Source organism: Oncorhynchus mykiss, chromosome 12 (assembly GCF_057628025.1).
Source record: "Oncorhynchus mykiss isolate SJ-2025 chromosome 12, ASM5762802v1, whole genome shotgun sequence".
NCBI classification, from domain to species: domain Eukaryota; kingdom Metazoa; phylum Chordata; class Actinopteri; order Salmoniformes; family Salmonidae; genus Oncorhynchus; species Oncorhynchus mykiss.
Window position 1 is genome coordinate 87,962,491 of NC_143033.1, and position 17,204 is coordinate 87,979,694.

At 39.4% G+C, this 17,204-nt stretch overlaps 1 long non-coding RNA gene across 1 annotated transcript; it reads right to left on the reverse strand.

Annotated features, from left to right (window-relative positions):
- Nucleotides 1–5,846: 5,846 nt before the first annotated feature.
- LOC149979420 (uncharacterized) lies at nt 5,847–14,207 on the reverse strand. Its single transcript, XR_016485387.1, has 3 exons — nt 14,014–14,207; nt 10,052–10,243; nt 5,847–6,862 (listed from the first exon to the last, which is right to left on the reverse strand). It is a non-coding gene; the product is annotated as an uncharacterized LOC149979420 (long non-coding RNA).
- Between the last annotated feature and the right edge of the window lie 2,997 nt (nt 14,208–17,204).

A 17,204-nucleotide genomic window follows, 5' to 3' on the forward strand; every position in this document is an offset into this window, starting at 1 on the left:
AAAGGACTGGGGTGGGTGCAACTATTACCCATGACAGCAGAAGCCCTTTCTACTCCTAGTCAGTACAGAGTCGGTTCACCATCTCCAGAGACAATAGCAAGCAACAGGTGTATCTCCAGATGAACAGCTTGAAGACTGAAGACTCTGCTGTTTATTATTGTGCCAGAGACACAGTGACACAGGAGGCTGCAGGGCTTTACAACAGCTGATCAAGCACTAAACATGTTTGTAGCAATTATAAAGCACTGTACCTGCAAGATTTAGGTAACATTTTGTAATTCTAAAGAATAATTTAATAATGTTATAATATACACTACTTTACAAAACAGTTAACTGATGGTTAAAATATATTTTAATATTCTAAGAAATAATAGATATTTGTATGATCGCCTATCCACATACCATCTGAATGTGTTGCTGTCCTCATAGAGCAGGTATGTGGTGCTGGTGGGAGGTATTTGTTATGGTGTGTATCACTGTGACTATACGGGGACCGCAGTGATATTACATCATACAAACACTGAACAGGTCAAATTAACACACGCCACAACAATGGTGGTAAACCTAATGAAACCTCACCATAAACAGGATTTTGGCCATAGCCATGTTAGTGGATTTTATACTGCAACACTTAAATCCATACATTTGCAAACAACTGTTGCAAACTGACAATGGCACAAACATGTAAGATGAAATCAACAACTGATAGGTGAATATTATAATGTAAGAATCTGTAGTAATGCTATACTATAGTGTCTACCATGGTTTATGTTTCTTACACCTCACTGAGAACAGACAGAGTCATATTGAATCCCTATGGAGATGTGAAGGAGGTGTTTTTGTACTGGGGTACATCTAACATTTTTACATTTGTATTTTTTATTCAGAAATGATTACTTGTGGGTTACCTTCATGTGTGTGCAAAATATTACTGTTCTCAGATTTTTTTATTTTATTTACATTTTAGATGTGTATGAAATAAATGTAGGCGGGGGCAAAACGAAACATATTCCTTGAATTACATTTTCATATAATATATATTTGACTGTGATATGTGGTTGTCTCACCTAGCTATCTTAAGATGAATGCACTTACTGTAAGTCGCTCAAGATAAGAGCATCTGCTAAACAAGTAAGATATCACATGTTTTATGTACAGATCTAATATTACTGTATTGAATTACAAAAAAATATATACATTTAAAAATATTAATGTCAGAAATGTATCATTTGTACAGTTCTTTATTAAAAATGTAGTTATGAACTACTTATTTCTCTGAGAGTGAGGCGGATATATTGCATTTTGCAAAAATAACATAATTATTAGTCTCCTTAAAACTTCTTGCTCCTACTTGAGACGCAGATGTCTCAAGTAGGCACCTGGAAATGCAAATGCACTACGCTAAATGCTAAATGTACTCGTTAAAACTCAAACGTTCATCAAAATACACATGCAGGGTATTGAATTAAAGCTACACTCGTTGTGAACCTAGCCAACAAGTCAGATTTTTAAAATGCTTTTCGGCGAAAGCATGAGAAGCTATTATCTGATAGCATGCAACACCCCAAAATGCCTGAATGCGACGTAAACAAAGATTTAGCGTAGCCGGCGCTACACAAAACGCAGAAATAAAATATAAAACATTCATTACCTTTGACGAGCTTCTTTCTTGGCACTCCTATATGCCCCATAAACATCACTATTGGGTCTTTTGTTCGATTAAATCGGTCCATATATACCCAAAATAGCCATCTATGGAAGCTGTGTAATTCAGAAAAAAACATTGTTTTAAAACGCAGCGTCATTTTTTTAAATTAAAAAAGTCGACGATAAACTTTCACAAAACACTTCGAAATACTTTTGTAATCCAACTTTAGGTATTAGTAAACGTTTATAATCTATCAAAATGATTACAGGGCGATGTGTATTCAATAGCTCCTCGTCTTCAAATCAATGGCTGAAAATGTGCACTTCAAAACATCCTGGCGGAGACCGGAAGAAATGGAATGCAGTTAGTTGGATTTACCAACAAAAAACTCCCCGGATAATGACGACAATGGCGACATCGTGTGGAATCTGTAGGAATTGCATGCAGGTCCATAATTAATTTTGTGCCCTTTTAACAATCCATGAAAGTGACGCATGGATATTATTTTTAGCTTTCAATGAGCAGTTTTTCTTGCGCTTTTCGATGAAACACACAATCTGTTATAGTCACAGCCGTGATTTAACCAGTTTTAGAAACTTCAGAGTGTTTTCTATCCACACATACTAATCATATGCATATACTATATTCCTGGCATGAGTAGCAGGACGCTGAAAAGTTGCGCGATTTTTAACAGAATGTTCGAAAAAGGAGGGGGTAGGATGAAGAGGTTTTAAACAATAAATGCTAATTTACCAACATTTCTGAAAATGGAAATATAGCGTTTGGAATGAAACTCTTCAAATGTACTTTTAGATACCAGATGAAAATCATTAAAGACATTCTGAAAGAGATTGTGTGGTTTTCACTATTTAATCATGACATACTGTACATGTATTTGTTTAAAGTTGATGGTTTCATTAATGTAATGTAAATTAAAATCATTAATGAACCAAGGATAGATCCTTGAGAAATATCCTAAATTAAACTATGTTCTGATTTGGAGCTGTTTTCTTGTTATTTAACCTTTATGATTAAGAAAAGGCAAGTCAGTTAAGAACAAATTCTTATTTACAATGACAGCCTACTGGGGTACAGTTGGTTCACTGCCTTGTTCTGGGACGAAAAGACAGATTTTAACCTTGCCAGCTTGCGGATTCAATCCAGCAAGTGAGAATAACATTTGAAACTCTCTGGTCTGACTCTGCTGTGGATTACTGGGCACGCTGGGTCCAGTAATGTGAGTGGTGGAGCTGTACAAATACCCCTCAGACATACACTGAACAAAAATCTAAACGCAAAATGCAACAATTTAAAAGATTTTACTGAGCTACAGTTCATATAACTGTCTCAGCCTCCAGTATTTATGCTGCAGTAGTTTATGTGTCGGGGGGCTAGGGTCCGTTTGTTATATCTGGAGTACTTCTCCTGTCTTATCCGGTGTCCTGTGTGAATTTAAGTATGCTCTCTCTAATTCTCTCTTTCTTTCTCTCTCTCGGAGGACCTGAGCCCTAGGACCATGCCTCAGGACTACCTGGCATGATGACTCCTTGCTGTCCCCAGTCCACCTGGCCGTGCTGCTGCTCCAGTTTAACTGTTCTGCCTGCGGCTATGGAATCCTGACCTGTTCACCGGACGTGCTACCTGTCCCAGACCTGCTGTTTTCAACTCTCTAGAGACAGCAGGAGTGGTAGAGATACAGTGCCTTGCGAAAGTATTCGGCCCCCTTGAACTTTGCGACCTTTTACCACATTTCAGGCTTCAAACATAAAGATATAAAACTGTATTTTGTTGTGAAGAATAAACAACAAGTGGGACACAATCATGAAGTGGAACGACATTTATTGGATATTTCAAACTTTTTTAACAAATCAAAAACTGAAAAATTGGGCGTGCAAAATTATTCAGCCCCTTTACTTTCAGTGCAGCAAACTCTCTCCAGAAGTTCAGTGAGGATCTCTGAATGATCCAATGTTGACCTAAATGACTAATGATGATAAATACAATCCACCTGTGTGTAATCAAGTCTCCGTATAAATGCACCTGCACTGTGATAGTCTCAGAGGTCCGTCAAAAGCGCAGAGAGCATCATGAAGAACAAGGAACACACCAGGCAGGTCCGAGATACTGTTGTGAAGAAGTTTAAAGCCGGATTTGGATACAAAAAGATTTCCCAAGCTTTAAACATCCCAAGGAGCACTGTGCAAGCGATAATATTGAAATGAAGGAGTATCAGACCACTGCAAATCTACCAAGACCTGGCCGTCCCTCTAAACTTTCAGCTCATACAAGGAGAAGACTGATCAAAGATGCAGCCAAGAGGCCCATGATCACTCTGGATGAACTGCAGAGATCTACAGCTGAGGTGGGAGACTCTGTCCATAGGACAACAATCAGTCGTATATTGCACAAATCTGGCCTTTATGGAAGAGTGGCAAGAAGAAAGCCATTTCTTAAAGATATCCATAAAAAGTGTTGTTTAAAGTTTGCCACAAGCCACCTGGGAGACACACCAAACATGTGGAAGAAGGTGCTCTGGTCAGATGAAACCAAAATTGAACTTTTTGGCAACAATGCAAAACGTTATGTTTGGCGTAAAAGCAACACAGCTGAACACACCATCCCCACTGTCAAACATGGTGGTGGCAGCATCATGGTTTGGGCCTGCTTTTCTTCAGCAGGGACAGGGAAGATGGTTAAAATTGATGGGAAGATGGATGGAGCCAAATACAGGACCATTCTGGAAGAAAACCTGATGGAGTCTGCAAAAGACCTGAGACTGGGACCGAGATTTGTCTTCCAACAAGACAATGATCCAAAACATAAAGCAAAATCTACAATGGAATGGTTCAAAAATAAACATATCCAGGTGTTAGAATGGCCAAGTCAAAGTCCAGACCTGAATCCAATCGAGAATCTGTGGAAAGAACTGAAAACTGCTGTTCACAAATGCTCTCCATCCAACCTCACTGAGCTCGAGCTGTTTTGCAAGGAGGAATGGGAAAAAATGTCAGTCTCTCGATGTGCAAAACTGATAGAGACATACCCCAAGCGACTTACAGCTGTAATCGCAGCAAAAGGTGGCGCTACAAAGTATTAACTTAAGGGGGCTGAATAATTTTGCACGCCCAATTTTTCAGTTTTTGATTTGTTAAAAAAGTTTGAAATATCCAATAAATGTCGTTCCACTTCATGATTGTGTCCCACTTGTTGTTGATTCTTCACAAAAAAATACAGTTTTATATCTTTATGTTTGAAGCCTGAAATGTGGTAAAAGGTCGCAAAGTTCAAGGGGGCCGAATACTTTCGCAAGGCACTGTACTCTTGATGATCGGCTTTGAAAAGCCAACTGACATATACTCCTGAGGTGCTGACTTGCTGCACCCTCGATAACTACTGTGATTATTATTATTTGACCATGCTGGTCATTTATGAACATTTGAACATATTGGCCATGTTCTGTTAAATTCTCCACCCGGCACAGCCAGAAGAGGTCTGGCCACCCCTCATAGCCTGTTTCCTCTCTAGGTTTCTTCCTAGGTTTTGGCCTTTCTAGGGAGTTTTTCCTAGCCACCGTGCTTCTACACCTGCATTGCTTGCTGTTTGGGGTTTTAGGCTGGGTTTCTGTACAGCACTTTGAGATATCAGCTGATGTACGAAGGGCTATATAAATAAATTTGTTTTGATATAAAGAAATCGTTCAATTGAAATAAATTCAGTAGACCCTAATCTATGGATTTCACATGATTGTGCAGGGATAAGCTTTTTTTGTGTATGGAACCTTTCTGGGATCTTTTATTTCAGCTCATGAAGCATGGGACCAAAACATTACATATTTTTGTTCAGTATATAGATAGATAGGCTGTGGAACATGTAGACAATTCACTATCCCTTCTCTGCCCACAGCAGGGAGAGAAAACCTTATACTTTAATGAAATGTCCTGAACCTCAGAAACACTGTCTATGCTTCATGAATAGGCTCTCTGAGTTTTTCCTTATGTTGTGACATGTCTTCTTTTGAGAAAGAGCAGAAACATGCACAAGTCATTGTGTATTAGATTCATCTTTTACAATGACAAGGATTCTCTCTATCCCTAATCTAACACAACTGAATCAAAACAGCTGCCCATAAGGACCTTGAAGAGGGTTCGCCCACTTTGACTTAACACTGAACAGTAACAAAACAGTAAGGAACATTGAATTGTGAAAAAGCATTTTATTTAATATCAAAGTGATATTTGACAACATTCCATATAGTAATACTATGTGTAGCTAATGTACGACTTTAGTTGTTAGTTGTTACTCAAATTGAAAGACGATTCAGTAAAATCACAAAGAAATATTAGCTGAGCATGGGTTCTGCAGAAAGGTTTTTGACAGGGTAAAGAGTAAAAACTATGTTGAATGCCAAGCTCAGAGACCACCAAGCAGGGTTCCACCAAGACCTCTCTTAGAAAGAGTAGTGACGGGCAGAAGGAAAGGAAATCAGTGTTATTCTGCAGACTCTGCATTGATGCATTCAATTCATGGTCTCTTCATAGGCTATATGATTATACATTCTTACGTTTATGAGGCAATCAGTAAAGCTTACGAAATGGTAAGAAATACATTTGAATGTCCCATGTGACACCAAGTTAACCATGAATGTACCCATCCAGACAACAACTGTGGTCATGTTTTAAGGCACTGAGCAGAGGAACTGGCTGGTATTTTATCTTTTCTCTTTCACTCCTCTTTGGATCAACAACATGTACCTACTGTATTTTATGAAAATGCTCTACTTTAGTACTCATCTCCAAATCAACAAACCCATTTGTGCTAAACAACTATAGGCATGTAGCATTAATATCCCTGGCTATTAAGTGTAGTATTATTAATGTGTACTGACTCCCTCTTTCTGACCCTATCCTTTCCCCCTGGGGCGTCCTCCTGGACTCGCCCGGTGGCCGGAACTGGGGCCAGAACTTGGGGGGCGGTAGCTTTTGGGGGCATCATAACTATTAGAATGTGATGACAATATTTCATATGGCACGCTTGTGTCAGAAAGAGAATGACCAAAATATAGACAGAGGAGAAAATGTCCAGGCCACAGTGTGAGAGAGAGAGAGAGAGAGAACAACTGATTGGGTTTTAACCAAGGGAAAGGATGTGATAGGGTAAGAGAAAAAGAGTAGGTGTCTTCTGATTAGCGACTGATTGGGGAATGATGATTGTCATCTGTGAGGAGGGGAGAAGGAGAGAAAAGAAATACACACAGGATACCTATATCCGTAACAATACTTAAGTATCAAATGTAAAAGTAAATGTATAAATGATTTCAAATTCCTTATTAAACAAACCAGATGGCACAATTTTCCTGTTCTTTTAATTGACGGATAGCCAGCGGCACACTCCAACACTCAGACATCCTTTACAAATGAAGCGTGTGTGTTTATTGAGTCCGCCAGATCAGAGGCAGTAGGGATGACCAGGGATGTTCTCTTGATAAGGACGTGAATTGGACCATTTCTGTCCTGCTAAGCATTCAAATGAAATGAAAACCTTTGGATGTCAGGGAAAATGTATGGAGTAAAAAGTACATTATTTTCTGTAGTGAAGTAAAAGTACTCAAAAATATAAATAGTTAAGTGAAGTACAGATACCCCGAAAAATTACTTAAGTAAAAATACTTTAAAGTACTACTTAAGTACTTTGCACCATTGATTAACATGTTATTCAACAAATACAGTACATATTGTGGGATTGATTCAGTTGTTGTTTCAGAAGTATGCCCCTTTATCATGCTATGCCATCATGATGGCAGCATGTACCAATATTACTTTACTGTCATGAGTAATAATTTGTACATCAATTCTGAAACTGTCCTTACAACTCCTCCTCGCGTTTGTGTTGTAATGGAAATGTATTCTCCATCAATTTGCCTGGTAAAATAAATACATAGAAACACAAACAGAAGGATTTCTTCATCATAACAGAGCATCTCAAGATGACCTCATACTAGGTGATCTGTGGGTATCAAAGCCTCTTGTGATTGGTCCTCCCAGTAAGAAGGAGCTCATTCAAAACATTCCAGTCCTCCATATTTATTAATGTCTCTGTTGAAGGCGGATTCTGCTGTAGACTCTCAACTACCATTAGAGAACTAAGCAGATCACCATGTTTCCTACCAGAGGAATATTCTTACTGACGGTATATTTAACAGGTGTTTATACTGTCTATCAAATAAACAAGTTGACATCACATTTTAGTTTCAACTTCAACAATATCTTTGCTTTTTATTTCCACAGGTGTTCATGGTCAGACACTGACTGAGTCTGGACCAGTAGTTAACTCTTGCACTTAGCCATCCCGGATCCGGGATCGTGAATACAGCCTCAAGCTCATTACCATAACGCAACGTTAACTATTCATGAAAATCGCAAATTAACCTCTTTATCCTACCCCCTCCTTTTTCGAACATTCTGTTAAAAAATCGCACAACTTTTCAGTGTCCTGCTACTCATGCCAGGAATATAGTATATGCATATGATTAGTATGTGTGGATAGAAAACACTCTGAAGTTTCTAAAACTGGTTAAATCACGGCTGTGACTATAACAGAGCGTGTGTTTCATCGAAAAGCGCAAGAAAAACTGGTCACTGAAATCTGAAAAAAGTATCCATGCCATGGATTATTTAAAGGAAACCAAATTTAATATGGAGACGTATGTAATTCCTACAGCTTCCACACGATGTCGCCAAAAACTTAATTTTCATTGACAAAAATCCATTGAGACATTATCAATAGATCCGTGATTCCATCCAGCCTACCTCAATCGATTTTGGAAGATTGAAAAATGGACACTTTTCTTTTGTAGCTGCTATTGAATACAGATCGCCCAGTGATCAATTTGATCGCTTATTAACATTTACAAATACCTAAAGTTGGGTTATAAAAGTAGGTTGAAGTGTTTTGTCAAAGAATATAGGCAACTTATATCATTTTTAAACATGACGTTGCGTGTTGGAAGAGAGCTTTTTTCGTGATGCAGACAGGCTATACAAATGGATATTTTGGGCATTCATGGACGGATTTAATCGTGAAAAAGACCAATTTGTGATGTTTATGGGACATATAGGAGTGCCAACAAAGAATATCAAAGGTAATGAATGTTTTATATTTTATTTCTGCGTTTTTCTGTAGCGCCGGCTACGCTAATTATTTCGTTTACGTCGCCTTCAGGCATTTTGGGGTGTTGCATGCTATCAGATAATAGCTTCTCATGCTTTCGCCGAAAAGCATTTTAAAATTCTGACTTGTTGGCTAGATTCACAACGAGTGTAGCTTTAATTCAATACCCTACATGTATATTTTAATGAACGTTTGAGTTTTAACGAGTACATTTAGCATTTAGCGTAGCGCATTTGCATTTCCAGGTGCCTACTTGAGACGTCTGCATCTCAAGTAGGAGCAAGAAGTTAAATGAAATAAATATGCTAGCTCTCAAGCTTAGCCTTTTGTTAACAACACTGTCATCTCAGATTTTCAAAATATGCTTCTCAACCATAGGAAAACAAGCATTTGTGTAACAGTATTCATAGCTAGCGTAGCATTTAGCGTTAGCATTCAGCAGGCAACATTTTCACAAAAACCAGAAAAGCATTCAAATAAAATCATTTACCTTTGAACAACTTCAGATGTTTTCAATGAGGAGACTCTGTTAGATAGCAAATGTTCAGTTTTTCCTGAAAGATTATTTGTTTAGGAGAAATCGACGAGTTTGGCTACCAAAAAAAACGAAAATTCAGTCATCAAAACGCCAAACTTTTTTCCAAATTAACTCCATAATATCGACTGAAACATGGCAAACAATGTTTAGAATCAATCCTCAAGGTGTTTTTCACATATCTCTTCGATGATATATCGTTCGTGGAAGTGTGCTTTCTCTCCTGAATCCCAGGAGAAAATGCCTGCCGCTGAAGATTACGCACGAATTTAGACAAAGGACACCGGGCGGACCCCTGGAAAATGTAGTCTCTTATGGCCAATCTTCCAATGATATGCCTACAAATACGTCACAATGCTGCAGACACTTTGAAGAAACGACAGAAATGGCAGGCTCATTCCTGGCGCATTCACAGCCATATAAGGAGACAATGGAAAACAGAGCCTCAAATTCTGCTCATTTCCTGTTTGAAGTTTATCTTGGTTTCGCCTGTAGCATGAGTTCTGTGGCACTCACAGATAATATCTTTGCAGTTTTGGAAACGTCCGACTGTTTTCTTTCCAAAGCTGTCAATTATATGCATAGTCGAGCATCTTTTCGTGACAAAATATTGCGCTTAAAACGGGCACGTTTTTTTATCCAATAATGAAATAGCGCCCCCATAGATTCAACAGGTTAAAAAGAGAATCACACAAACTGACCTGTACAGCCTCTGGCTTCACATTCAGAATATATAGGATGGGTTGGATCAGACAGGCTCCTGGGAAACGACAGGAGTGGGTTGCTTATATTAGCACACAGAGTAATCCAATCTCTTACTCCTGTCAGTCCAGGGTAGATTGACCATCTCCAGAGATGACGCCAGCAGTAAACTGTACCTACAGATGAACAGCCTGAAGAGTGAAGACACAGCAGTGTATTACTGTGCTAGAGAGTCACAGTGGTAAAATAATAGGAGCAGCTGTACAAAAACACTTCCGCATTCAGCACAGATAATCTTATTTATTTCTGATGAACGCTAATAGCAATATGTTTACAAGCACCAATACATTTGTTTTTACAATAATAACTTTATACATATAGTATAGGATTACCAATAATAAGAAAACAATGTTTAACCATTCTAGAGTGTAATGTTAGAAACTGACACATAAATATTTAACCACCATTTGCACTGATAATCCTGTTGCTTTTATATACTGATTATCTTCATTATGCAATTATAATCTCACCCCTCGCTTCCTCTCACTCTCTGTTATATAATGCTCTGTCTGTCTGTCCTACATTCTTAGGAAAAAGGTTCCAAAGGGATTCTTCAGCTGTCCCCATATTAGAACCCTTTTGGGTTCCATTTAGAACCCTCTGTGAAAATAGTCCTACATGGAACTGAAACGGGTTCTTCCTAGGATTCTCCCATGGAGACAGCCAACAAACCCTTTTAGGTTCTAGATAACTCCTTTTTTTCCTAAGCGTGTAGTATGTCCCTCTGAGTCCTGGAGAGTAGAGAAGTGCATCTCCCACCAGTTCAGCTTCAACACAAACCATGATCCCTACTGCTGTTGCTGGCAGCTGCCTTCTGTGAGTTCCTGAGTAATCTGATCAGTATAACTTGTGTTGCTGTGATACTAATGTGATTCCTTGATTGATCTGACCTGTCATTCCTCTCCCTCCTCAGGAGTTCACTGTCAGGTCGTACTCACACAGGCTGAACAGTCAGTCCAGGGGACCCCCAAGGGGTCCTTAAACTCACATGTGCCTGTAGTGGATTTACTCTAAGCAGTACTTGAATGCACTGGATCCACCAGGCACCTGGAAAAGGACTTGAATGGATCATTTACTGTCATGCTGACGGGAATAAGAGCAATGCCCCGGTAGTACAGGGCCGATTCACTGCATCGAAGGACAGCACTAATTTCTTTCTGCACATGAGCCAGTTGAAGCCAGAGGACAAGTGTATTACTGTGCTAGAGACTCACTATGGTTAAACTAATGAGAATAGTTGTACAAAAACCATCTGGTAGAGAAAGGAAGGACGTGCACAAACACATGTATGGTTTTACCAGTAGACCATGACAAGGGGATACATGAGGTACAATTCTAATGATGTATCAAACAATAACAATGATACACCTGTTAAATACATGGTGCTAGTGTTGTTGATGCACCAACAGATAAAAAATAAAAAATAAAATAAAAAGTACTGATGACTGATCATTCATTTTATTACAAGAAAAAAGTATAATATGGATGCTTATTCAAAATACTTTAGTTTGTCAAAACGAAAGGTAGTGTCTTAAATATGTTTCATCCACCACAAGTATTAACTAATACTGTAAATGTAGTGTTTCATATTTACCCCACCCTCCTATTCAAAAATATATAAGAATATAACTCAGAGACCCTCTTCAGGTTTTCAGAGTGTAAAGGTTGTGTCCAGTAATAGTGGAGATGGTCCTGTAGTGTCTCTTACACTTATGTATCCCCTCCCCCTTTACGTCAATGTAAACCTGGTTCTTTCCCTACTTAAAAAACGTATATGGCTGTCCGTCCTAGTACATCCTGGAGAGTAGAGAAGAGCAGCTCCCACCAGTTCAGCTTCAACACAAAACATGTTCCCTGCATCTCTGCTGCTGCTGGCAGCTGTATCCTGTGAGTCTCTCTAGACAAGTCTGCTGCTGCCTCCTGTGAGTCTCTTTGGGTTTGGAGGAAAGACAAATTAAAGAAAATTGCCTGTAGCATGAAACTGGCTTCAACACAACTACTAGAATTTATATAGTGTAACATGTAGCTATTTAATATAGCTAATTATTTTATTTCCCAGGTGTACAGAGTTATGAACTCTCTCAGCCAGTCTCTATGACTGCCCAGCCAGGTCAACCACTCCTGTAAGGTCTCAAATTGAGTTACGAACACTTGGACATCTTGGATCCGACAGCCTGCAGGGAAAACACTGGAGTGGATTGGAAATGTATATTCTGGAGACACAGAATACAAGGATTCACTGAACAAGTTCAGCCTCTCAGTAGACTCTGGCACTAATACTGTGTTTTTAAAGGGCAGAACCTTCAGACTGAAGACTCAGCTGTGTATTATTGTGCCTACCCTCAGTGATACAAACCAGCACCAGAGCACCATCCTCTTGGGAGAGACTGTATAGAATATGGAAGCTGAAGAGCAGACGTAATTCTCCTCAGTTCCACTCAATTTATGGAAAAATATATGTTTTATCCATAAAATACCAATGAGAATGTTTAGCATCTCCTTTTTTTTTTTTTTACCTAGGCAAGTTAAGAACAAATTCTCATTTTCAATGACAGCCTAGGAACAGCTGCCTTGTTCATGGGCAGAAGGACAGATTTCTACTTTGTCAGTTCGGGGAGTAGAGCTTGCAACCTTTCGGTTACTAGTCCAACGCGCTAACCGCTAGGCTACCTGCCGTCCTTTGTTAATAAATCAGAGGTGAAATGGTCAATACACCAAATGCCCCTAAAATAACAGTGGACAATTTATGCTAAATTGTGATACAAAATATTGACTAGCCTTAACACTAGGTTCTGTAACAATACATGGGGTAACATACCACAATTACTGAAATTATACAACATTATGACAAGCTATAGGACACAGCCATTCATCTTCCCTGGCCAGAATATGGTGCCATGACAACACAAGTCATCACTGCCACAACTGGAATTACTTATTTACACATACAAAAGGTATGTTTACACTGTATGTACAGTATGTATGTACAGTGCCTTCGGAAAGTATTCAGACCCCTTGACTTTTTCACACATTTTGTTACGTTACAGCCTTATTCTAAAATGTATTAAATAAAATCCTCAGCAATCTACACGCAATACCCCATAATGACAAAGCAAAAAACAGGTTTAGAATTTGCTAATTTATTAAAAATAAAAATCATAAATAACTTACATAAGAGTTCAGACTCTTTGCTATGAGACTCAAAATTGAGCTCAGGTGCATCCCGTTTCCATTGATCATCCTTGAGATATTTCTAAGACTTGATTGGAGTCCACCTGTGGTAAACTAAATTGATTTAACTTGATTTGGCAAGGCACACCACCGTCCAAATGAAGGTCCCACAGTTGCCAGTGCATGTCAGAGCAAAAACCAATCGGTGAAGTCAAAGGAATTGTCCGTAGAGCTCCGAGACAGGATTGTGTCGAGGCACAGATCTGGGGAAGGATACCAAAAAATGTCTGCAGCATTGAAGGTCCCCAAGAACACAGTGACCATCATTCTTAAATGGAAGAAGTTTGGAACCACCAAGGCTCTTCCTGGAGCTGGCCGCCCTGCCAAACTGAGCAATCAGGGGAGAAGGGCCTTGGTCAGGGAGGTGACCAGGACCCGATGGTCACTCTGACAGAGCTCTAGAGTTCCTCTGTAGAGATAAGAGTTGAGTGGCCCAGCCAGAGCCTGGACTTGAACCCGATCGAACATCTCTGGAGAGACCTGAAAATAGCTGTGCAGCAATACTCCTCGACCAACCTGGCAGAGCTTCAGGATATGCAGAGAAGAATGGGAGAAACTGCCCAAATCCAGGTGTGCCAAGCTTGTAGCGTCATACCCAAGAAGACTCAAGGCTGTAATTGTTGCCAAATGTGCATCAACAAAGTACTGAGTGAAGGGTCTATGTACTTACTGTAACGCTCATCGTTGCATGAAGAAGGAGTGGACTAAAGTGCAGCGTGGTTCATGATTATTTATTAAGACTGGCACAAACAAAACAGTTCTGTCTGGTGCAGACAGAAAACAACTACCCACAAAACACAGGTGGGAAAAAGCTGCCTAAGTATGATTCTCAATCAGAGACAACGATAGACAGCTGCCTCTGATTGAGAACCACACCCGGCCAAACATAAAGAACTAGAAAACATAGAAATAAAGAAACTAGAATGCCCATCCTAGTCACACCCTGGCCTAACCAAAATATATAATAAAATCCTCTCTATGGCCAGGGCGTAACACTTACGTAAATATGATATTTACAAACATTTCTAAAAACCTGTTTTTGCTTTGGCATTATGGTGTATTGTGTGTTGATGAGTAAAATAGAACAATTTAATCAATATTAGAGTAAGGCTACAAAATGTGGAAAAAAGGGGTCTGAATACTTTCCGAAGGCACTGTTGAAGTCAGAAGTTGACAAACACCTTAACCAAATACATTTAAACTCAGTTTTTCACAATTCCTGACATTTAATCCCAGTAAAAAATTCCCTGCCTTAGGTCAGTTAGGATCACCACTTTATTTTAAGAATGTGAAACGTTAGAATAATAGTGGAGAGAATGATTTATTTCAGCTTTTATTTCTTTCATCACATTCCCAGTGGGTCAGAAGTTTACATACACTCAATTAATATTTGGTAGCATTGCCTTTAAATTGTTTAACTTGAGTCAAACGTTCCGGGTAGCCTTCCACAAGCTTCCCACAATAAGTTGTGGGTGAATTTTGGCCCATTCCTCCTGACAGAGCTGGTGTAACTGAGTTAGGTGTGTAGGCCTCCTTGCTCGCACATGCTTTTTCAGTTCTGCCCACAAATGTTCTATAGTATTGAGGTCAGGGCTTTGTGATGGCCACTCCAATACCTTGACTTTGTTGTCCTTAAGCCATTTTGCCACAACTTTGGAAGTTTGCTTGGGGTCATTGTCCATTTGGAAGACACATTTGCGACCAAGCTTTAACTTCCTGACTGATGTCTTGAGATGTGGCTTCAATATATCCACATCAATTTCCTTCATCATGACGCCATTTATGTTGTGAAGTGCACAAGTCCCTCCTGCAGCAAAGCACGGCACAACATGATAATGCCACCCCCGTGCTTCACGGTTGGGATGGTGTTCTTCGGCTTGCAAGCCTCCCCCTTTTTCCTCCAAACAGAACGATGGTCATTATGGCCAAACAGTTCTACTTTGTTTCATCAGCCCAGAGGACATTTCTCCAAAAAGTACGATCTTTGTCCCCATGTGCAGTTGCAAACCGTAGTCTGGCTTTTTTAATGGAGGTTTTGGAGCAGTGGCTTCTTCCTTGCTGTGAGCAGCCTTTCAGGTTATGTCGATATAGGACTTGTTTTACTGTGGTGTCGTGTCTTTGGCTATGCCGGATTAAGTGATATGACGTGCTATTCTATAAACTCCTTTCTCTGTAATTAATATTACCTGATTGAGCTAATCATGAAAATGTCATTAAATAGAAAGTCGGGGCACCACAAAATAATAATTACAGAGCTGTTATCTTCCGAATAAACTCTTAAAGACCTAGTAATATTTTACATCAATAGCAGTCAAAATTAATCGTCACCTTATTTCAGTCTCATCTGAAAGTTGTAAATTCTTGGTTATCTTCACGAACCCTGGCTAACAAGTTGAATCAGCAAGACAAAATTGGGTTTAAATATTTATTTACTAAATACCTAACTAATCACACAGAATTAAATATACACATAATGAATCATACCTTAATTACAAATTATGTCATAAAGGAAAAAGTCCCTGGCGGACAGAGCAGATATGACAGCTGGTTACCCAAAGAACGGGGGTTGGGTTTGAGTGAAAGAGCGGGAAGATTGAAGAACAAAGGGAGAAGCTGTGCTATCGTCAATACAATGTCCTATGCATACTAAATTACTGCCCATTTGGAAAAGGAAAATGCAATAAATATTTAATCTGAGCTGCGCTTCAATAGGTTGGTGGTAGATGGATGGCCGTGTTGCCCAACATAGTCCTTTGAAGAATGTCTCTGGTGGTGAATGGCAAACGTTGTAGTGTCGTTGTTAGGTGGTAGACGGGATACTCTGTCTGTCCTTTCCTATCCCACATTTTTAGCTGCTGTTGCTAACTCAACGGCTAGGATGTCTCACTTCTTTAGTGAATAAGACTTCAAAGTTCCTACCATTTACAACCACAGCTCACGCTGAGGTTGGCTTAGTTCTGTAGTTGACATGTTAGTCCTTTTTAACATATGGACCGTCGTCCTCACGTCCTCGGAACAGGAGGTTACATTTTTGTCAAGGGCTTATATAGTGGAGGGAGAAGGGTGTGTTTCACAGTCTACAGCCCATGTCTCTTCACAGGGGCGGGTCACTGATTGAGCAGAGCCCTAACCTTATGAAAACTCAAATCTCTCATTTGGAAGCAGCTAAGATCACATTTAATCTCTTCACCAATAATTGTATATTGAAACATTTGAATTGCACAACAATTCAATTTTAATATGATAACTATAATGTGTAGACTTCCCACTGTACAGTTTATGTCATCCTATCATTGATGAGAATGTCTCAGATGACAACCGAACTGACATCATATTCATTAAGTACCAACGCATATGTTCAACTGGTCGGCATACCAACATATGGTTCATTTCCCCCCACCTTCTGATGTTCCCAGAATCTCTATATCAACCAAGGGATTTTCAATAGTCACATCAGTAGGGTAGAGAGAGGAAAAAGGGGGGGGGGGGTGTATTTATGACTGTCAATAACCAACCTCCAGGCCAGCGTCATGACAGTGGATATAGATACTTTTGTACCTGTTTCCTCCAGCATCTTCACAAGATCCTTTGCTGTTGTTCTGGGATTGATATGCACTTTTTGCACCAAAGTACGTTAATCTCTAGGAAACAGAAAACGTCTCCTTCCTGAGCGGTATGATGGCTGCGTGGTGCCATGGTGTTTATACTTGCGTACTATTGTTTGTACAGATGAACGTGGTACCTTCAGGTATTTGGAAATTGCTTCCAAGGATGAACCAGACTTGTGGAGATCTCCAATTTTTTTTCTGAGGTCTTGGGTGATTTATTTTAATTTTCCCATGATGTCAAGCAAAGAGACAC